Below are 24238 nucleotides of genomic sequence, written 5' to 3' on the forward strand. Positions count from 1 at the left end.
AGTAAGATGTAATCCAAGCCTGAACATCTATAGTCATCTATCATTAAAGAAAACCTTTCTGTGGGGCCTCAGCAACCACCACAGACAGTGTCACTGTTCCCTGGGAGCAGGTAACTGAGAAGGCTTCTGATCTGGTTATTGTAGATCCAGCGTGGCGTCTGTGGTGGCGATGGACATCCCTGGGTACTCAGGGAGACCTCAAGGCAGTCATTGAATTCTGATGGTGACTTTGGCTCAGATCTGGGATACTCCCTTATCTCCTACCTGGGGAACTAGACTTGTAGCATTACCTGCTCTCACGCATGTCCCTTATCCTCAGCCTCTCCTTTCTCTATGAGTACACCATTAACAACTAAATGGAAACCACATAACATTAGTTTACTTTTTAAACTTTCATAACAGTAAAATCTTTGCTCTGTTTAGTTTCATATTAGGTGGCTGGTCTCTTTAGCCATTTTAAGCAGGATTTTTGGGACTCTGGAGACTGCATCTATTATAGATTGGATGTGAGGCTAGCTGCGAACAAGCAGGAGTTGTAAACAGCGTTAGACCTTCAGATAGTAGCTGTGAGCACTTATCAAAGGGTACTGTCTTTGTGGAAAGGGATGCTGGCTCCTCGCAGGTCTTTACAGTTGATAATCACTATCTTTAGGGCCATCTTTGGGGAAAAGAAACTGACAGCCATATAAATCTTACATTTTTATAGCACTTCAATCCTTTTTTTTTTTCAAAGTACTTTCACATCTATTATCCCATCTTGACCTCCCAAGGAAACTGTGAGTTGGGCACAGCAAGTATTTTCATCCTGATTTCACAGATAAGACACCAAAAGGTTAAATCACACAGTAAGACAGGAGACAGGCTCCACTCTATGCCAGATGTTAAGAATGTTCAGTGCCCCTTTTGAAAATCTCTCCTCTCTGTTTCTTCTCTGTTCTCTACTATTTTTTTCCAGAATTGCTAGCTTTCAACAAGTATGTCAAACTTCCTATGATTGAATTTTACGTTGCTGAATAAAACTAGCATGAATTTATTCTGTATGTCATGATGTTTTGCAATTTGTACACATTGTGGAATAGCTAACTGGTCTACCAAGCAGATGCTTCACTCACTTTCTTTAAAGTAGTTCTTAACTCCCCCTGCACAGAACCTGGGCTAGGGGAAAAAAAAAAACACATATGCTTATATCCCAGCACCTGTTCAACTAAGTCAGATGATGGGGACAGTTCCTAGGTATCTGTGTGGTTTTGGTGATTCCATTGCTCAGTGGAGATAGAAGCCCTGTTAGAAGGTCAGCAATGGCAGGCCTAATGTTGAACTTTTCCTCGGGTGATGGCCTGGGGTGATTTGACACTAATATCTTTGCTAAATTCAGTCTTCTTTTGGCTTCTAGGAAATGACACTCAGCTGCTTATCTGATGGTATTTTTCCTGTCTTATCTTCTTGTCTACCTCTTGGTTTGTTTTTTGTTTGTTTGTTTGTTTGTTTGTTTTGTTTTGTTTTGTTTTTTCTTCCAGACAAGATCCTTCTATGTAGTCTTGGCTGTCCTGGAGTTTGCTATGTAGATCAGGATAGCCTCGAAGTCATATAGATCCTTCTGCTTCTTCCTGGGATTAAAGGCATGCACCACCACAGTTGGCTTCTTGGTTTGTTGCTCCCCCTCTCCCAACTCATCCTTCTTCTTTCATTATGTTTTTAATATTTTTGAGGCAGTGTCTCACGTCTCCCATGTTGGCTTTGGATTCACTGTGTAGCCAAGGATGACTTTGAACCCTGAACCTACTGCCTCTATTTCTTGAGCACTGGGCTTAGAAGTACACTGGGGTTCCTAGTTTATTCTGTGCTGAGATAACACTCTGGTACACTCTAGGCAAACACTCTACTGATTAAGCTATATCCTCAGCCCCTCAACCTTCCTCTTTGCATTAAACAGTCACACAAAGAAAAGGAAATTAGTGAGGTGGTTGTGGAAGGCTCATTTACTTTCAAGGCCTTGGTCAGTGGAGTGTAGGCTGTGTTGAACAGAGCCATATCTTCAGGAGCTACTACCACAGTGTGGTGGTCTGAGTGAAAATGACCCTGGTAGTCTCACAGGGACTGGCGTGAGGAAGTGTGGCAGGAGGAAGTGTTGTTGGAGGAAGTGTGTGACTGGGGGCAGGCTTTGAGGTTTCAGAAGCTCAAGCCATTTCAGTGTAGCTCTCTTTCTGCTTCTTTCAGGTCCTGATGTAGAACTCTCAGCAGCTTCTCCAGCACCATGTCTGCCTACATGCCAGTGTGTTTCCACCATGAACTATGGACTAATCCTCCTAACTGTAAGCCAGCCGTCAATTAAAAGTTGTCCTGTATAAAAGTTTCTGTGGTCATAGTGTCTCTTCACAGTAACAGATGCCATAACTAACACATGTTGTAACAGGCACATGTTCAGTAAATGGATGATCATATTTCAGTGCTCAGCTCTCACCTCTGTGAAGTCCTGACCTATACTGCAGATCTGCCTGTCCAACAGCATCTTTTGGATGTTTTTTCATCTCAAACCCAGGCCATTCAAAACCGATTGCACCAGTTTCTTTCTTCCTAAAGCATAGCTCTTTTATTTTTAAATTAAGATAAGTTTCGTTTGATGTGTATGAGTGTTTTGTCTGCATGTATGTCTGTGCACCACGTGTGTGCAGTGCCTTTGGAAGCCAGAAGAGAGGATTAGAGTTCCAGAGGGTTGTGAGCTGCCATAGAGGGCTATGAATCGAACCTCAGTCCCACGGAAGAGAAGCCACTGCTCTTGAACACTGAGTCATCTCTCCAGCTCCACAGAGCTCTTTTAAATGTTGGCATCCATGTGTCTACCTCTGTGAGACTCAACTTAATGAGCTTTGACACTCCTTTTCGATTTTCCTTTCTTAAACTGGGGTCTCTCTGCTTAGCTAACCCTCCCATACACGTAGCCCCTGATAGAGTAGTGTGCTGAATTACGGGCAGTGGCTGGGCCAGGGTGTATTCATATACCTATTGACCAGTTGTTGCTGTAGGCTCTCCGTTCTCTTTGGAACATGGAGGGAAGGCCTAGAAAGTATTGATTGGCAGCTTTTCTAGAATATCCACTGAATTACCTTGGGTACCAGTGACTTCCTAGCTTCACACTTTCAGTCCCCATAAATCCTTTAGAAAAATTAAGTTTTTCCTAATGTTTTGACCATGAGATTCTGTCTATCCATAATCATATCAATTTTCTTAAAAACATTATTTTCATCTACTTCTTTCCTCTGTGATGGCCCTTTGACCTCTTATTCTTCCTGTTGAGACAGGGGATCTCTGTAGCCCAGTCTGGCCTTCACCTGGTAACATTCCTGCTTTACCATGCACTAACATGCCTGGCTTCCATTCTTCCTCCCCCTCATCCTTTTTGAGACAAAGTCTCTCTCTATGTAGCCATGGCTGTTCTGGAACTCACAATGTAGACCTCTAACTCACAGATCCAACTGCCTCTGTCTTCTGAGTGCTGGGGTTAAAGGCACATACCATTTCACCTAGTGCATCTTTCCTTTCTTATTGCACCATCTAAGCAGAATACTAATGACCAGGCTAAAATCCTTTAAAGGCATCCTAGGACATATATTTAATTATTCTTATCCCCCTTACTCCATTTTATTTTCTGTCTCTTCTGCTTGGATTTCTTATCAGTTTAATATCTGGGAACCTTAGCCTTTCTTTTTGAAAAAAAAAATTCCCTTAAGATCAAGAATGGAACATAAATTAATTTATCAAGTTGTGCCTGGGGTCAATTTTGTTGAGGGCCAATGAGTGAAAACAGTGATGACTAAGTAGAAAAAGCCACCTGACCTTTCCATGTCTGCCTCTCTGACTTTACAAGAGAACGAGTAGTACCTCTCAACAGTAACTGAGAAGATTTAGTGGGTGAATGTGTGTAACACACTCACCACTGTGCGTGTTTAAGTGTTCATTTTGATCCACATTTCATTACTGCTATCCCTAAGTAACCGCTTTCCTGCTCCTGATGTCTACTGCCCTCTCTGTTTCCATCAATTGCGCATCCTCCCAACACTTAAGACTTAAGGCTAAGTACTCTTTGCATCCTGAGTTTCACGACTGGATCATTACACTGAAATTTGGTTGTCTAGAGCCATTGCGACTTGTAGCGAATCCCTTAGAACAGATTGTCACTCCCGACCGGCACCTGTGGTAGGTGCTATCGGCAGACTTCCCGACATGCCTCTCCTCCTCCAGCAGTTCTTAACTCATTGGCCCCACTATGACAATTCCATATTATTGAAAAATACTTTATTAGTTCTTTGAGAATTTTGAACATTGTCTTTTGATTGTATCTACCCCCTCTAATCTTTCCAGGTTCACTCCCTTCTCGAACCACTTAAGTTTGTGTCCCTTTAAAAAATTAAATCCATCAAGACAAATTTGTGTTGCCCAAATATTTGAGATATGTGAGCACGGTTGATTTAGCAGAAGCACTACTTTTAGAGAAAACTGCCTCTTCCTCTCTTAGCCAATAGCTCCTCAGATGGGGGTAGGACTTCAAGCCTATTTCCTTCCTCTCCATGCTGAGATTTCATCTGGCTTGGGCTTGAGAATGCTGTCACAGCAACTGTGAGTTCCTCTGTGCAGTTGCCCTGCTGTGTCTAAATGATATTCTTTTCTTGTGGCCATCCACTACCTTTGGCTTGAAAACTCTTCGCACTCTCTTTTCTGAGATGATTCTTGAACTTTGGGAGGAGGAGGTGCAGTATCTATTCACAGTCTCTTATTTTTGCATCTTGGGCAGTTGTGGGAATCTGTGTCAATCAGCATCTACTGCAAATAGAAGCTTCTCTCATGAATTAGGAGAGATGTATTAATCTATGGTTATAATGATAAGTCATAGGAGTTGGTTTAATACTATTTCCACTTAAAAGAATACTAGTAATAGGATTTCCCCTATGACCTGTCTGGCTGTAGGACATTGGTCCCAATAACAGTGTCAGGTGTGGCTTCCATCTTGTGGAGCAAATTTTACGACAAACCAGAATGTGTTTGGTTACTCCCATAATACTCATGCCACTATTGTACCAGTGGACACATTTTGCCAAGCCAGTCATTACTATAGCTCCTAGAGAACAAATTCACCTAGTATTTGAGCTGTAAAAGCGCTCTTCTAGTCTCTCTTTTTCTTTTGGGATACAGACTTTGGAAACTTGGGGACTATTTCTTCTCCTCCTTCTCCTTCTCCTTCTCCTTCTCCTTCTCCTTCTCCTTCTCCTTCTCCTTCTCCTTCTCCTTCTCCTTCTCCTTCTCCTTCTCCTTCTCCTTCTCCTCCTTCTCCTTCTCCTTCTCCTTCTTCTCCTCTTCCTCCTCCTCCTCCTCTTCCTCCTTCTCCTTCTTTTTCCTTCTCTTTCTCCTTCTCCTTCTCCTCCTTCTCCTCCTTCTCCTTCTCCTCCTCCTCCTCTTCCCCCTCCTCCTCCTCCTCCTCCTCCTTCTTTTTCTTCTTTATACTCATGTGTACAAGAGGCACCTGAAAAGTACAGGGTACTTTGATGCATTATGGCAGAGCAAGGATCACATTAGGCACCTTTGGATTGCTGGTTCAGTACTTTTCATCAGTATCCCCAATACCTCCCCAGGCATCCGACTTCTTTATCTGTATGGGTGATTCATGTTCATCTTGTTTTTTATTTTTCAGACAGGGTCTCATGAATTCCAGGCTGATCTCAAACTCCACAGTAGCTGAGGAAAACCTTGACCTTTGAATCTCATACCTCCACCTCCCAAATGCTTAGATTATAGAAACATTCCACTTCTACTTTATACAGAGCTGGGAACTGGACTCAGAGCTTCAAGCATATACCAGACAAACATCCCATCTACTGGGCTACATCTCAAGTCCCACCTCCATCTTCACAGCTAGCACTTCATCGTAAGGGAGCCCTGCACAGAATTCCCTGAATCTACACACAGGTGGTTGCTTGTTGCCTCTTCTTTGTAGTACATGCACTTCCACTTTAAAACACTCAGAAGTATGATCTTAGTACCCCACACCAGGTCCTGATGACATCCCCAGGCAGACGTGGTATCAGTAACAAAAGAGCCACCTGTCTAAAAGGGCTCCCCCTTCTAGAGGACACAGATTGCTCCTGTCAGGCTCCGGCCTGCTGCCAGCAGAGGGACGCTTGCCAGGGATGGTTCCTCCCAGAGTGTTGCAAGATGTTCTTGGCAGGTAAAGTCTCTGTTGGTTGTGAAACAAAGGAGCTGTTTCCTGTGGTTCATTTCAGCATGTATATAAGAGAGAGAAGGTAGCACTTCACTCAAAATTCTGATGATAGACTAGTTACAATTCTTGGAGTCTGAAGGAATTTGGAAATTGAAAGAAAAACAAATAGATGGTTATTGTGCCCTCACTCTATCAGGCATTCATCTAAGGGCTTTCTAGGTGTTACTCATCTGAGTTCTTATTGCAACATTATAGAGGAGGTGAAGAGATATGGTCCTGAGATCCTACTTGTGTTCTGTAGGTTGAGCTCCTGCTTGCTCCACTCACATGGATGACTTTTATACCTTTGTCTTCCTTTCTGGGCTATTGTACCTGATTCCCGATTCCTGTTCTCAGTTTTTGACTCCAGAGAGACATCAGACACAACCATTTAGAGTGGATAGTCCACAGCCACCCATGTTCTATACCACGTGATGCATGTGCCAGCAGGACACCAGCTCTTGTCTCTTCTGGAGCCAGCGATTGTGTCGGGCTGGTATTTGTGCAGAAAATCCACCAATGCTTGCTCTCTGAACTCTTCTCCAGAAGTTCTGCCCTACAGCCTCATATCATTGCTCGCCGCAGGTTCCCTCCCATCATTTTCTAATTTCTCCCATCTTAAGAAAAATTCTATTTGGCTTGAATTGCCAGTATTCCTTCCCGTTCCCTTTACAGCAGAACTCCTCAAAAGACTCGGGAACTCTCAGCCTACGGTGATGGTTTAGTGCACATGAACACTTGCTCTGCAAGGGAGGGGACTTAAGTGTGACTTCCCAGCATCACATACAAAGCTGTGCATGGCTGCGTGTGCCTGCATCGGAGAGTGAAGATAGTCTGTCTGTCTATCTTACTGTGGTGACATTTAATACATTTAATGAGGCTTTGTTTGGTTCTTGCAAACTACAATTTGCAGAAGAAGAGTTTGCAGAACATGTCCTCATTGTCAGTCTTGTTTTTTTTTTTTATGATTGTCAGGAGCACTTCATAGTTGGCATAGTGTCTGGAGCCCTCTGTAGCTGGTTCTCTCTCTCTCTCTCTCTCTCTCTCTCTCTCTTTGTGAGGAAGCAGCCATTGCTGACCATGCCTCGGGTCCCTTGATTCCTCTAAGTGCTACAAGATGGTAATATTTCTTAGTTTCTTCTCTGGACTATTCCTTTCATATGGTACAGCCTTGCACCAATCTGAAATATAGCTAATTCAGGAAAGGCAGGTTTTGTTTTTGTTTTTGTTTTTTCTTTTTTTTTTAGAATAATGCTCTGAGCATTCCTAAAGTATGACCATTAAAACAAACAAACAACTTTGGTTTACCCACTGCTCTTTTTCCTGTAGACTGCATGACATCCTGTGAGTCCCTAACCCTTGGTAGGGACCTCCAAAGCTAGTCGCCCTACCTGTCTGTCTGTCCATCTACCACACCACCCACCAGGACACAATGGATTTTATAGTGTCCTACACCGTCCTCTCACCATCATGGGTAGGGACCCTTAGATTGGCTTCCAACATCTCTTAGACGAGAATGGTGTAGCATGCTGAGCCCCACATCCCAAAATCACCAAACACTCTCACTGTAATCCCAACCCCTGCCATTCAAGGACCATCTATAGAATATGGTGAGCCCTCTACAGATTTCTGAAAATCAGCAGTGAGAATGTTCTAGCTAAAGAAGTTTTGCTCCTACACAGAGAATTCTCTGTAGAGGAATATGGAATGGCAGAGAAATGCCTAAAGAGATGCTCAAGTCCTTAGCCATCAGAGAGATGCAAATCAAAATGACCCTGAGATTTCCACCTTACACCCATCAGAATGGCAAAGGTTAAAAACTCAAGTGACAACACATGCTGGAGAAGTTGTGGAGAATTGGGAACCCTCCTCCATTGCTGGTGGGAATGTAAACTGGTACAACCACTTTGGAAATCAATCTGGCGCTTTCTCAGACAATTAGGGTTAGTGCTTCCTCAAGATCCAGCTATGCCACTCCTAGGCATATATCCAAAAGAGGCTCAAGTACAAAACAAGGACATTTGCTCAACCATGTTTGTAGCAGGTTTATTCATAATAGCTAGAACCTGGAAACAAACCAAATGTCTATTAACTGAGGAATGGATACAGAAAGTATGGTACATCTACACAATGGAATATTACTCAGCAATTAAAAAAAGGAAATCATGAAATTTGCTGGCAAATGGTGGGATCTAGAAAAGATCATCCTGAGTGAGGTATCCCAGGAGCAGAAAGACACACATGGTATATACTCACTTATATAGACCTATAAGATAGGATAAACATACTAAAATTTGTTCACCTAAAGAAGATAGAGGACCCGGAATGAGATGATCAATCCTCAGTTAGAAAGACAAATGGGGTGGACAGGGGAAGTAGAAGAAAACAGGTAACAGGACAAAAGCCTACTGCAGAGGGCCTCTGAAAGACTCTATCTAGCAGTGTATCAAAGCAGATGCAGAGACTCATAACCAAACCTTGGGCAGAGTGCAGAGAATCATATGAAAGAAGGGGGAGTTAGTATGACCTGAAGAGAACAGGAGCTCCATAAGGACAAAATATATCAGGGCACGGGACCCTCTATGAGACTTTCTCCAACCAAGGACCATGTATGGATATAACCTAGAACTCCTGCTTGGATGTAGCCCATGGTAGCTCAGTAACCAAGTGGGTTCCCTAGTTAGGGGAACAAGAACTATTTCTGACATGAATTCAATGACTGGATCCTTTACCTCTCCCCACCCCGAGGGAGGAACAGTCTTACTAGGCCACAGAGGAGGACATGGCACCCAATCCTAGAGATACCTGATAAGCTAGGGTCAGGTGGAAGGGGAGGAGGACCTCTCCTAGAAGTGGACTTGGAAAGGAGCAGGGAGGAGATGAGGGAAGGAGGGTAGGATTGGGAGGGAATGAGGGAAGGGGCTACGGCTGGGATACAAAGTAAACAACCTGTGATTAATAAAAAAAAATTTTAAAAAAAATATATAAAAAGAAGTTTTGCTCCTGGGCTCAGAATTTGTACCTAACCCTGGCTGGGTTGAGACTATTTCTGACATCTATTTACATATAAACATAGCATTGCCCATAGATGAACCCCAGGTGATATTCAGCTGGACCACAGCCTGACAAGTTGGGATAACAGAAAACAAAAATCCTAACACCCTGTCTTTAAAGGTGAGACCTGTTATCCATACAAAGAAACTGACTCCAGGTTCCTAGGTCACACTGCAAAAACACAACATGAATAACAAGACAATATGTTCCAAAACTTAGTACCCCTATGGTAACGTTCTCTGAGAGAAACAACACAGTTGATACACAGGACAATGATTTCAAAACAGAAATTTTCAATATGTTCAAGGAACTGAAAAAGGATGTGCAAAAATTCTGTAATAAAGACTGGGAATGTACAAATAAATAGTTGAAGGAAATAAAGAAAACAATTCAAGACATGAAAATATAAATTAATAAGGAGATAGAATCCCTAAAGAAAAGCCAAACTGAAATAAAACTTGAAATAAGAATCTCAGGAAGTGAAATAAAAAGCTCATAGGAAATACCTTACCAATGGACTGGATCAGGTGGAAGAGAAACTATCAGGTCCTGAAGACAAAGAAGAGGAATTGGATCACTCGGTAAACGAAAATGTTGAATCCAAAACAATGACAACAATGACAAAACAGGAACAGAAAATGCAGGAATTCTGACACTGTAACAACCAAACCTACAAACGATAGGAATAGAGAAAGGAAGAAAGAGACCCTGCTCTTCTTTTTTCAAACTCTTGAGTTGCATCATTAAGTCATTTATTTGTGTTCTTTCTACTTTTCGGTTGTAGGTACTTAGAGCTATAAAGTTCCCTCTTAGAACTGCTTTAAATGTATCTATGCGTTTTGTCCCATGGCGTCATATTCATTTAATTACAAAACTTCTTATTTCTTTCTTTGACCCATTCATTATTCAGTAGTGCTTTGTCTAATCTCGATGAGTTTAGGTAATATGAGATTTTGGGCTGCTGTTGACTTTAAGCACTATTGCATTGGGGTAAGACCGGATACACTGAGTTATTTTAAAATTTCTGAATTTGTTAAGTTTTTGTGTGTGTGTTTCAGTATGTGGTCTATTTTAGAAAAGCTTCAATGGGCTGCTGAGTGAAATGTATATTCTTTAAGTGAAGTATTCTGCCTGTTAGGTCCATTTTATATTATTTAATTCAGAGGTTTCTGTTTATTTTTTGCCCAGGTAAGCTCTCTATTGGAGAAAACGGGGTATTAAATCTTCTATTTCTGAATTGGAGCTTAGTAGGTCTAGAAACGTTTTTTTTTTAAATGAAATTGTGTGTGCCACATTTTGGTGCATAAATGCTAAGGATTTTAATTTTAATCTTCTTGGTAAATTGTTCCCACGATAAGAATGAAGTGTCCTTTATATCTTTTGACTTGTTCTAGTTTGGAGTCTACATTGTCAGATATCAGGATCGAAACACCCACTTGCTTTCTGGCTTGTGTGCTTGGAGTACTTCCCCCACCTTTTCAGCTTAATATGGATGCTGTCTCTGAAGTAAAATGAATTTCTTTTAGACAACAGAAAGATAGATTTTGTTTTTTAATACGTTCAACTAACCTGTGTCTTTTGATTTGGGAGTAAAATCATTAACATTTACTTATTTTTAAAAGATTGTGTTGATTGCCATGGTGGGAGTTTTAGTTTCTTTAAAAACTGACTATGTTATATAAACATGTTTTTGTTTTAATCCCAGGTGTTGGATATGGGGCTGCTTCAGGTTGTCCACAGCAGCTTAGTATTTTTCTGGTACACTCTCTGAGAGGCGCATGATCTTTGCCGGCTGTGGGTAGTTTAATTATGGAGACTCTGAGAGGGTATAAATGCCAGAGCCCAGAGAAGGACGAAGGGAGAAGGGAGCTCCAAGGAAGAAGGAGGCTGCTGCTTTCCCCCTGGTTGCTGCTGTTGCAGTTTGAGAAGAAGAGGAGAAGGAAGGTAAGGAGGAGATGGAGAAGTTGGAGAGATTTTGAGTATGAATATTGGACTTGCCCCAAGGAACCTGATGATCCTAACCAGTAGGAAGTAACCAAGAGAGACCTACGTCCCCCTTTCCCACTAACCTTCTTTTTATTCTTCCTAGTGTTGGGGGTTGTAAGGGATTAGTGTTGATAAGGGTTGGGAGGGAGGTAGAGGCATAAAAAACCCCAATAAAATGATAAAAAAAATAAATGCCAACAGATTGCAGTCATTTTTTTTTCTGTTTGTGTTCTTACTCCTATTTTATATTTCATTAATTATGTCCTCTCTTGTTTTCTTCCCATATTTGTTTCAATTCAGAGTCTTCCTTCCAGCATTCTCTGTAAGTATAGTTTTGTGGACATGAATTCCACCAAATTTTAGCCTGTTTATGTCAGGTAAGGTCATTCTTTTTCCTTTAACTATGGCAGATAGTTTTGCTGGGTACATCTGATATATCTAGGTTGGGTTATGTACTCTTTCAGAACTTGGAATACATTGTTCCAGGTTCTTATGGCTTTAAAATTCCTTTGAAAAATGAACTGTTATTCTAATGACCTTTCCTTTATATGCAACTTGTGGCTTCCCTTGCATCTTTCAGTACACTCTCCATGTTTTAACTCTAGTATGCCATGGAGAGCTGCTTTTTTGGTTTTGCCTATTTGGTGTTCTGTGTGCTTCTGATATCTGTATTGATGTCTTTTCTTTGGAGACATTTTCCTCTAGGATCCTCTTAAAGATCCACTATGTGCCATAGGCTTGTGATTCTTCTCCTTTATCCACACCTATACTTCAAAGCTTTGCTCTTTTATGGTATCCTACAGTTCCCAAATGTTCCATTTATATTTTTTTCCATATTATTTGATGTGTGGTTCAGTTCCTTTATTTTATCTTAAATCCGTGACATTCTATCTTTTACATGATCCATTCTATTTGTAATGCTCTCTTTAAAGTTTTCTAGTTGGATTAATACATTTTTTCCAATTTTATCTTCATTTACAGCTTAAGAGAACTTCAATAATTCTATCTCTTTATTGAATTTTGATTTCAAATCTTTAATTGTCTTCATCTTTTCATTCAGACGTATGATGTGCTTTCTTGGGCCTCATTCAGTCATTTGTTGTTATTATCTTTAAATTCATTGAGCTATTTTCTTACTTTCTTTAACCTATTCAAGTACTTTGATGAAGTTTATGTTTTTGTTTTTAAGGTTCTGTGGCCTGGGATTCATCTAGGTATAATTGTCATTGAAAAACATTTCTATAAGACTGGTGAAATTTTGTAAGGGCATATTTACTGTCTTGGCCTTTCATATGGTTTGTGTGTTTATGATAATACCTGGGCATGTGGACTTCTTTGTGTGTGTGTGTGTGTGTGTGTGTGTGTGTGTGTGATACGATACTCAAAGATGCCTCTGAAGAGTGTAAAATTTGTTTCGTTGTTGCCTAAGCTTGGTTGATTGTAGATCAGCTATTAGGAGTTAGTAGAACACACCTTTAGAGGCTCTGTGCTGATTTTCCATTGGAGGAATAGTGGTAATTCCAATTCAGCAGTAAGCAAGAAAGGATGAAATTGGGATAGAGGCCGGATCTACCTAGGGCAATATGCAAGCTATTCCTGTGAATGAGGGGATGGCAAATGTGGGGTAGCATCTTGGTCACTTAGCCATCTAGGATGTCATACAGGTTTACAACTAAGGGGTGGCAGGGCCGGGAGAGGTTCCAGGGACTCACCAGGGTGACCCAACACACAAATGTAGACATCCGCTTGAGTCTGGAGATTGGATGAAGTGCAGAGGAACAAGGATTCTAGGACTTAACAGTCTGGAACAGCACACAGGGTGTACAACCTGGGCTAAGCATGGGAGCTGGATATGGTGTCCGTAGGCAAAGGTCAGGAAGATGGAGTAGAATGAGATGGCACATCTAGGCAAGCCTAGTGGTTGGGGTGACAAGGAAGACTAGTATACATGGACTTACCAGACTGAGCTAGCACATCGTGTGTGTGGTCCAGGCTAGGCTCTGAGTTTGGATATGAGTTGCAGGTAGGCTTGGGAGAAATCATTTCAGCACTACTGAACTGGTAGTACACAGGGCATGTGACTGGTGCCAAGCCTGGAGGTTGGGAATGGAACAGTCAGGGCTTACTAGACGAGGCTGTTTCACAGGGTGTGTAACAAAGGCTATGCCTCGGTACTGGGGAGGGTACAGGTGGGATAAGATCATGTGGACTTACCTGAATTAGAGCCCAGGAGGTGCCACTCAGGATAGGTCTGGAGGCTGTATACTGTGTAGGTGGGCTAGTGGCCGGCAGATCCCACCTTAGCCTTCCAGCACTATTTGCATTCCCTATAGGCCTTAATTAAGGATATTGTAATGGTCCACTTGCCCGAAAAGGTCAGACTTTGTGACAGTGGTCAGAATGTTCTATGACAGCCTTTGCAAGGTCTGCTTAACAAGATGGTGACTCTTTTTTTAAAATTTAATTTAATTTTTATTAATTACACTTTATTCACTTTTTATCTCAGCTAAAGCCCTCTCCCCATCCCCTACCAATCCCACCCTCCCTCCTCTTCTCCTATACCCCTCCCCTAGTCCAATGATGGGGGAGGTCCTCCTCCCCTTCCATCTGACCCTAGCCTATCAGGTCTCATCAGGACTGGCTGCATTGTCTTCCTCTATGGTCTGGTAAGGCTGCTCCCCCATCAGGTGGAGGTGATCAAAGAGCCAGCCCCTGAGTTTATGTCAGAGACAGTCCCTGTTCCATTACTAGGGAACCCTCTTGGACACTGAGCTGCCATGGACTACATCTGTGCAGAGGTTCTAGGTTAACTCCGTGCATGGTCCTTGGTTGGAGTGTCACTCTCACAAAAGACCCCTGGGCCCAGATTTTTTGGTTCTGTTGCTCTCTTTGTAGAGCTCCTGTCCCCTCCACATCTTTCTATCTCCCCCTTCTTTCATAAGATTCTTTGCACTCTGCCCAAAGTTTGGCTATGAGTCTCAGCATATGTTTTGATACCCTGCTGGGTAGAGTCTTTCAGAGGTCCTCTGTGGTAGACTCATGTCCTGTTCCCTGTTTTCTTCCTCATCTGATGTCCATCCCATTTGCCTTTCTGAATGAAGATTGAGCATCTTACCCAGGGTCCTCCTTCTTGAGTAGCTTCTTTAGATGTATAGATTTTAGTATGATTATCCTATATTATATATCAAATATGCACTTATAAGTGAGTATATACCATGTGTGTCTTTCTGCTTCTGGGATACCTCACTCAGGGTGATTTTTTCTAGATCCTACCATTTGCTTTCAGATTTCATGATTTCCTTGTTTTTAAAAAGCTGAGTAGTATTCTACTGTGTAAATGTACCACAATTTCTGTATCCATTCCTCAACTGAGGGACATCTGGGTTGTTTCCAGGTTCTGGCTATTACAAATAAAGCTGCTACGAACATGATTGAACAAATATTCTTGCTGTATATTTGAGCATCTTTTGGATATATTCTTAGGAGTGGTATAGCTGGATCTTGAGGTAGCATTATTCCTAATTGTCTGAGAAAGCACAAAATGGGAACTCTAACAAAGAGGGATGCACAAGGATATTTATAACAGTTTTATGGAAAGTAATGAGTACAGAAAGAAGCCAAAAAGTAAGACTGGCTGTATCCATACAAAAAATGCATATAAAATGCATATAATTGAAGGTCATCTAGAAAGAGACAGGCAATGGCATGGGGCATCCATGATAGATACAGAGTCAGTAGAGACAGCAGTGTGATCTGTGGGTGCTCAACTCTGGATATTTTCAATATTTTCTTTATCAGTTTCTGTGATTTTTCAAGTTGTCTACACTGATCACTCATATTTATTAAGTACCTTTTCCCAAAATGCTCAGAACCCTAAGTGTTTTAGATTTTGGAATATCACACACACACACACACACACACACACACACACACACATATATATATATATGGAAAATATCTTAGGGATGAACCCCTAGTCTAAGTACAAAATTCATTTGTCTTTTATATATTACTAACACACATAGCCTGATTGGAATTTTATACACATTTTAAGTGTGACTATGTTTTGATTATAATCTGTCATGTGAGTTCAGACGCAGAACTTTTCACTTGTAGTTTCTGTGACCCTCCCTCCCCCCAAGGATCATCAGCCAGTATTGTTCAAGAAGGGCAAAGGGAGCAGAAGAGATGAGATGGGGATTCAGATGGCCCATGAGTACAACAAAAATGACAGACTTCTGGGACCAGCTTCAGAGAGGCAGTTCAATTTTAGTCAAAGGTGAACAAGGCTTATATAGAACTTTGGGGAGGGAGTAGGAATACCCAGAGTGGATACAGATCATTGGCTGGTAGCTTAAGTACTAGAATGCCTCATTTGCATGGACAGGCATACCAGGAATCCCAGGTGCTTGCTGAACAGGTTCTTACTAAGAGAAAGTGAGTTGGACCTGTAATTTTCCTAAGGACTACATGACGTTCCTTAGGTAGAGGGTGAGGGGATCTGGGCTTGCTGTTAGAGAAGAGGAAGCCCTGGTGACAAAGGGAATCCTCCATTTGGCACTGAGCTCAGGGCTTTCTAGTCATGGTGAGCTGCAACCTTAACAGTGTTTTGCCTAGATCGCGAGACCCGAGTCCGATGCAAACACAGGAGGGCTTTATTCAAGCTTAAGCTCAGGCAGTCAATAGTCCCTGCTAGAGCAGCCTTTCATCTCAGGAGGGCAGAGTTTTTAAAGGGAAAACCTGCAAGCGGGGACTTTCCAAGCCTGAGCGTTACAGGGTTGGGTAAGACTGAGTGGGGGTTCAGCAAGTGAGGCGACCACTTTCTTTGGCTGATTGTTCCAAGCCACCTGGCCAAACCACAAGATGTCTGTATGAAAGCCTGCTGGGTGGAGGGCCAGATCGTAGTTATCTGTTAACACATTCTGTGGAATTCACCACAACCTGCGGGGTGGAGGGCCAGGTGAATTTTCTCAGAACCCGAAGGTAGGCGCCAAGTCACTCTAAGGACAGTCGACTTAAGATAGAGTCTGAGAAACAAAATGGAGTCAGCCCTGTTATTTTTAATTCCTTCATTAGCAAGGTTTCTTAACTGCAGACATTTTCAAAACCACAATCCAAAAGTTTCTGAGTTTAAAGCACTTTGGAGCTTGAGTTGTTTTTAATTACAGTTTGTTCACTTTGTATCTCAGCTGTAGCCCACTCCCTCTCTCAACCCCACCTTCCCTCCCTCTTCTTCTCCTATGCCCTTCCCCCAGTCCAAATTAGGACTATTCACCCTATATTCCCTTTATACTCTGTGTGTGTGTGTTTTCTTATGAATGTGCAGGAGCTGGTGAGGAATCCAGAGGTTGCTATAGGGCGTCATTCTCAATCAACCAGGCTACACTTTATTGATTGATTGATTGATTGAGTGAGTGAGTGAGTAAGTGATTTAGAGACAGGGTCTCTCACTAAGCTTGGAGCTCATTGATTTGGCTTGACTTGGCTGCTCAGCAAGGCCCCCATTTGGTTCTCTAGTGCTAGGATTATAGGCATACACTTCCACGCACAGAATTTTTAGATGAGTACTGGGGATTACATTCGGGTCCTTATTTTTGTCCAGCAAGTGCTTGACCAACTGAACTGTCTCCCTAGACCCAATGCTCTTTTATCTTTTAAAATACAAGATGAAAGTTCTTTTCGGCTGACTATAGTTACTAGATAGAAAAGTTACCAAGCTGTTCCGGAGTTTCCGGGTTTGTTGGAGCATTCATTCCTGTGTGTAGTGTGGCCTTTCATTTTTTTGTGTGTAAAACTGGAGAATCTGTGGGAAAGAATACAAAAGGAAATTTTTGTAAAACATATTTAAAATGCCTTGTTTGGTCCTTATTCTTGAACAATCATTTACCAAGATATGTATATTTATATATATACATATATAACTATATATGTGTGTGTGCATATGTATATATATATAATATATATTATTACCTTTTCTCTCAATAAATTGAAGATACTGTTCAATTGTCTTTTGCCATCCATGAATATATAATTTTGCCAATGGAAAGACTGAGCTCAGTTTAATGAACATTTCTTTGTGGGTAATTTTTTCTCTGTCCCTCTCTTTCCTTTATGATTTTATCTGTAATATTCTGCAGCGTCACCATATAATGTCTAAGTGGAGATTTATCTTTATTCATCTTGGCAGCTGGTGCATGCTTTCTAGCAGAGGACTTGTCATGGCTCATCAATTCTTAGCCATTTTCTCTTTGAATGTTGCTTTCCCTTCAGTTACCTTAGCTGAGAAATCTGACTCCATGTACATACAGGTTTTCTTTACTTCTTGCTTTCTTTTTAAAACACACTGATGGCAGTTTCTCCTCCCAGTCTTTCTCCTCTGTGTCTATTAATAAAAGGGTAGGCCTCACAGGGATATCAACCAAACATGGCATATCAAGCTGCAGTAAGACTTGGCACCATTCCTCGTATTAAGGCTGGAGGAGGCAACCCAGTATGAGGAAAAGGGTCCCCAAAGCCATCAGAGACAGGCCCTGTTCCCACTGTTAGGAGTCCCACAAGAAGACCAAGCTACGTAATTGCAACATACATGCAGAGGGCCTAGGTCAGTCTTATGCAGGCTCCCTGGTTGTGGGTTCAGTCCCTATGAGCTCCCGTGAGGCCAAGTTCGTTGATTCTGTGGGTTTTCTTGTGGTGTTCTTGACCCCTCTGGTTCCTTCAATCCTTCATTCCTCTCTTCTGCAGGATTCCTAGGGATCAGCCTAATGGGTAGGCATCATTTTCTTTTCTTTCTTTCTTTTATTTTTTTTTTTATTTTTTATTTTTATTTATTTATTTTTTTGCGTTCATGTTTGGCTCTATCTAAGGTCTCTGGGTTATCCAGCTTCTGGGTCCTGGTCCTCCATGCAGTGTCAGGGATAGGATTCCTCTCGTGGTATGAGTCTCAGTCATTGGTGGGCCACTCTCACAATTTCTCACACAAGCTTTCAATCTATCCTATTTTTAACTATTATTTTGCTTTTTAAATTTATTTCCAATGAGATGCATAGGCATCACATGTGCAATTTGATGCACACAGACATTTTGGAACCACCACAATTCCAGTCAAGGATATGTTCAGAATCACAAACACCACAGGCCACTTCCTTTCTACACAGATAACTCTTCCGGTGTTTCCCACGGTAGTTTACCAGTTCTTCAGCTTCCTACAAACAGGACTATTGTGAATATGCTTTGTTTTATCCCTTTCACTCAATATATTTTTGAGATAAATCTATTTTATAACATGCACCAATAGTGAATTCCTTCTTTGAAGTTGAGTTGTGTTTTCAATGGAGAAAAATAAATTGAACTTATTTAACCCATTTGCCAGTGTAGACGTCATGAGTCTTCTTCAGATGTGTGAATGAAGGTGTGATGAGGTCCTCAGAGCCAGTGAACTGCCCCGGGCTGGGGTCCTCACATGCTTGCATGTGTCTATCTGAATGCCTAAGCTACCGAATCAATGTTCAAAGTAAAATGGCTTGTTTTACCCTGGAGAAGGTGGTGGTTTAAGGACAACCACAGTGCGAGGTCTGACTGATAGTTTGCCTTAAGGAAAACCAGTCTGAACTTGGTGATTGCTGGTATGGGAGTCTCAGGCCACAGTAAGATTGACGTTATATCAGTTCCGACCACTGAGCCTGAGAGGCATTTGTAAAGCTAAGCCTTTTTCATCCAACTTTCTCAGATCTTAGCTTTGTCTCAGTAGAGACCTTGGCAAAGCCATAGAAATGATGGGTGTGTATGGAGACTGCAAAGCACCATCATAACCAAAAGCCTTGCCATGCTTCCCATGAAGTCAAGGAGTAAGTCTTTGGAATCAACATGATCCCAGTTCTGCCCCTCAGCTCCTCACTTTTATTCCGGTTTCCTCTTGCCCAGTTTTTAGTAGTTTCCTGCTTTTCTTCCAGCTATTTAGCCAGGAAGAATCTGATTGCATCATTTACGTTACTACAAAGTTAAGAAATGTGATGGACAGGAAAATGCCTTCCCTGTATCCATGTTGGGGTCTTTTCAACCAGTGACTCTGTTTTCTTAGATGCAAAATGGATGAGTTTACAGGTGTGGTTAAAGCCTTTGGAAGTAGAGAAAATGAGGGAGCCCAGTACAACCATCAGGTCCTCAAGAGAAGGTCAGGAGCAGAGAAGGGAATGTGACAAAAGAAAGAGTAAAAAAATCAGAGGGAGAGTAGAGAAGAATGGAAGAAGACGGGATGGGTAGTGGGAGTTGTCCTGTGCTGCTTCAAAATGGAAGAAAGTTCTGAGGCAAAGATGCTGGCAGCTCCTAGAAAGGGGAAAAAAAGCAAAGAAAAAGATCCTTTCTCAGAGGCTCTGGAAAGAATTCAGTCCTGTTGACCCATCTAGACTTCTGACTCCCCAGAACTACAAGAAAACAAACTTCTGTTACTTATTTTATTTTGTTTTGTTTTTTATTTAATCACTTTACAGCCTGATCCCAGCCCCTTCCCTCCTGTCCTCCCAATCCCACCCTCATACCTACCCTTTCCCATCCTCCTTTTGTGGGTACCTATGGGTACCAACCCATCCTGGCACCTCAAGCTGTAGAAAAACTAAGAGTATACTCTCCCACTGAGGCAACCCAGCTAGGGGAAACAAATCCAAAGGATGGCAACAGAGTCAGAGACAGCCCCTACTACCATTGTTAGGGGACCCATATGCTGACCAGGCATCATATCTGCTACATATGTGCAGGGGGTCTAGGTCCAGCCCATGCATGCTCTTTGGAAGTTTCTGTTACTTTAATCTGGCTAGTGTCAAATTGCTGAAGTGCTGGTGAGAAACCAGCACAGGGGCTGAAGGTTTTATCTTTTTAGAAATACTTGAGGTTGAACATGAGACCAAAGGAGAGGGGCATTACTTATCCAAATATACAGCTTCACACTGGAAGAGTTCCTGCCACACAAGCAGGTGGCCTCATTCTTCATTTCAGTAATCTTGTAGTGTATTTAACAAACATTATTTATTTCATTGTCTTGGTGAACTGCTACAGAAATCACTTTTTTCCTGTTACTCAGATTATTTCAATTTTGTGTAATTTCACTTCCCAGTTGCTGAGTTTGTATTAACTGTCTACAATTGCATTCCTTTTCCTTGAATTTTGGCATGGTAGGACCTGCTTGGGAGCCGGGTTTATCTTGCTGGAAGGTTCTGCTCTCAGAGTTGTTGAGTTAGAAGATACTAGGCCTGGAGCAGGCACTAGTTTAGGGTTTGACAGATGTGAGATGAAGAAGATCAAGTGTGGAAATCCATGGAGATTCTCAGCTCAGGAGGCCTCACGTGCCTGGGGTAGGGAGAGACCAGGCTGGTACAGCAAAGTACCTAAGGCTGGCCTAGTGAGCTCTCACCCTGGTGACCTATAGTCTCAACCAGGTCACATGACATTCCTTTAGCAAACTGCTCCGAGGGACAAGTAGAGGTAAGAAACAAAGGTGATTTCACTTCAGATTCTTCACAGCAGCAATATGTCAGCTGCCCCTGGAGAGGACAAAGTAAATGAATCAGTGCTAGAGAGTGAAGGATGCCATCCGTGCAGAATGGTGAAAAGGACTCCCAAACAGCATCTTCATTGATTTTCTTCGTAATTGACACAGCATCTTGGTTTGCCTTCAGGCTTCAGCAAGAGAGTATGGGCAGCCATGTACACAGAGCTGCCTGATGTCAGAATTTAATAATAATAATAAAAAAAAATCCTCCAAATGAGCACTCTCTCTCCCTCATTGTTTCTCTCTTTCCCCTTCTTCTTTCTGCTTTCTCTGCATTTCCCTCCTTCCCTCTTGTCCTCCACTCAATGCCTCCCCCGCCACACACTTCAAAATAGAAGCATACACACTAGCTGTTACAGTATGTGGAAACCTGTTTTCACTGCCTGTGACATTAATGACATTAGGGGAAAAGTAGCACATATCACCTTTCAAGTTGCCTTGAATCTCCTTTGGACAAAAGCTTAGTATTTTTCCAGAAAGCAACAACAACAAAATATTACTTGAGGTTACCATGTCCTGAAATTCATCACTAGTGTAAGATGCTAAGAAGCTCTGTGCTCCCCTCAAGGGGCTCCTGGGAATCCAATGTATGGGGGATGGGAGCAGGGATGTCACTTCCTTATCTGTAGGTCAACTTCCCCTGACCTCTGCAGCAGAGGCTGGCCCTGTTGTGTTGCTGGATATGGATTTCACAGCCTGTGAAAGCTGAGGTTGACCCTGTAATTTTGAAAAGTTCCTTGACAAGAGACCCTTGGCAGGGCAAGCCTGGTGGCTGTGATGGAGAGTTACTATAGCCTGAAGCTGCCTTCTCGGGGTCTGGGAGCAGGAGGGGGATGCCCTAAATTAGAGAGGCATTGCCAGTGGCTTTATCAGCAGCTGCTGGGCCTAACGTAAGCAAGCTGGATTTGGTTCTGGGGAACAGATCTCCTGATAATCTCTCATTGTGACAGACACTCGTATGTGTTCAGAGGAATGGGAAAACAGTCAGACATTGTACCAGAAAAATACTCTTGTGCCAAAAGCTAGTCTTGGCCCTGAGGAAGCCCACAGTGTGGTAGGAAGCCTTCGTCCTTCTCCAGCTACCTCTGACTTCTTTACTTTACTCTCGCCCTTTTGCCTTAATGGTGCATTTTAACTTACCTTTGGGAACCATATTCCCTCATTCAGCAGATACATGTAGAGCTCCATATGTGCCAAGCACCGTGAGATGATTTGTGTGATGAGTATAATGCTGGGCATCAACTATGATGGAATAGCATCATAAACGTAGGAGATGAACTTTGATCTGAGTGTTTTGCTGTGTTTTTTAAGTGCAATAACTAGTGTGGGAGGTGCTGTGAAGAACTGAGGGCAAAATGAACAAATAAAATGGAACCAGGTAGTTAAGGCGGCCAGGAAGCTATTTCCCAAGAAAGCAGTGACCAGAGAATGAGCTCTGCAGTCTGTAGGAAGAGCAGGAATTAACAGAAACGAGTCTGGTTAATCTAGAAAAATATATCTATCTCTATATATCTCCTGTGCCAGTCATGTTGGGCTGGAGACAGTCAGTGTCTGTATGCATTTTAGCCTTTTCTCCTTTGGGGGTATCTTCCAAGTATGCAGTGGCTGCGAGAGACCTATCCCTCCACAGTGCCTAACCACCTTGTTCTGTGTGTGGGTTTTTCTCCAGTAAGGCTTCAGAGAGGTGTGTACCTCCCCTGCTGGGAGCAGGGCTGAGCAACCATTGGAAGGAAGGTGGCGATGGCTCTGAAACGCCCTGGCGCTCTTCTCTCAATGCCCCGTGTTTTAGGAATGATGTCTGAGTCCTTCTAGGCTGAAAGCCCTCTCCCAATCTTGTGACTACTGATACTTCAGGTGAAAGAATTCTTTGTTGTGGGAGGCCACCTTGCATTTTGTAGACTATTTAGCAGTGTTTCTTTCTTTTACCTATTCCTTGTGACTGGGGCTGGAGGGAAGGTTTGGGATGGGTGGGAGGGATAAAACACTTGTGGCACAAGCTCGAGTACCAGAGTTCAGAAACCCGGAACCTATCTAAAACCCGATGAGTTAGCACGTGTCTGCAATCCCAGCACACCCATGGTGAGATGGGAGGAACAGCTAAGATAATCCTCAGAAGTTCATGGGCCAGCTAGTCTCTCTGCCGTACAGGTGAACAGCAAGAACGGTGCCTTAAACAAGGTGAAAGGTAGGACTGACACCCAAGGCTGTCCTCTTGTCTTCCTACATGTACCTGCTTCACAGCAGGCATAAAGATACGGGAGCCCGCACATATGCACTGTACACATACATTGTAAACACACAGGTATGCCCTTACACATGCTTTAAAAAGTAACTCCAGATGTTGCCAGATGTTTGTGCGCTGCACAACAGCTCATTGAGAATTTCTACCATATGTAATTTCATTTGACCTTTATAATATCTGTGTGGACAGGATGACTGTTTTCCTATTGCTGTAATAAAACACCAAAAGAAATTTGAAGAGGAAAGGGTTTTGTTTTTTTGTTTTTTTTTTTGTTTTTCATCTCGCACGCCCTGATCGCAGTCCATCACGAACGCAGGGCAGGAACTTAAGGCAGGAACTTAAGGCAGAAGCTGCAGTAGAGGCAATGGGAGAACAGTTCTTATTTCTCATGACTTGCTCAGTTGGTTTTCTTATAGCACCCAGAACCACCAACCCAGGTGGCACCCCCCACAGTTGTCGGGGCCCTCCCATATCAATCATCAATAAGGAAACTGCATCACAGGCTTGTGCGCAGGCCAGTCTGATGGGGGTGTTTTCTCAACTGGGGTTGCCTCTTGCAAAATGACTCTAGCTTGTGTCAAGCTGACATAAAACTAGCCAGCACAATTGACCCCTTGTCAATTTGACATACAAACACATCACTGCTCATCCGTAACTTTTCCTTTCTTGTTGTACCCAATATGTCATATTATTATCACTATCACAATATAAAACATATTCCAAACTTCAGAAGTTCTACAGTCTTTAACAATTCAAACTTTTCAATTCCAGTCTCTAAAAAAAACCCAAAGTCTCTCTAAAATTGCAAAGACTCTCTGAAACTCCAAAACCTCTCAACTGTGAAGTCTTGTAAAATGAAAAATAAGTTACATACTTTCTTATTCCGTGAGGGAAGAACCAGGGCATAGTCATAATCAGGTAAAAGCAAAATAAAAATTAAACAGTATAACAAATTCAGTGCTTGATGGCTGAGACTCAGTCACAATGCTCTGGTCTCCCAAAGCCTGACAGCTAGTTCCATTTCTCCTAGTCTGCCCTGTGCAGCACACGCAGCTTGTCTCCTAGGCTTGGAATGGCACCATTTCACTGCTGCTGCCCTTGGTGGTCCACCCATGGTACTGGCACCTCTGACATGTGAGGTCTCCTGCTACAGTTGTGTTGCACT

The sequence above is a fragment of the Meriones unguiculatus genome, chromosome 2 (assembly GCF_030254825.1).
Source record: "Meriones unguiculatus strain TT.TT164.6M chromosome 2, Bangor_MerUng_6.1, whole genome shotgun sequence".
Taxonomy (NCBI): Eukaryota; Metazoa; Chordata; class Mammalia; order Rodentia; family Muridae; genus Meriones; species Meriones unguiculatus.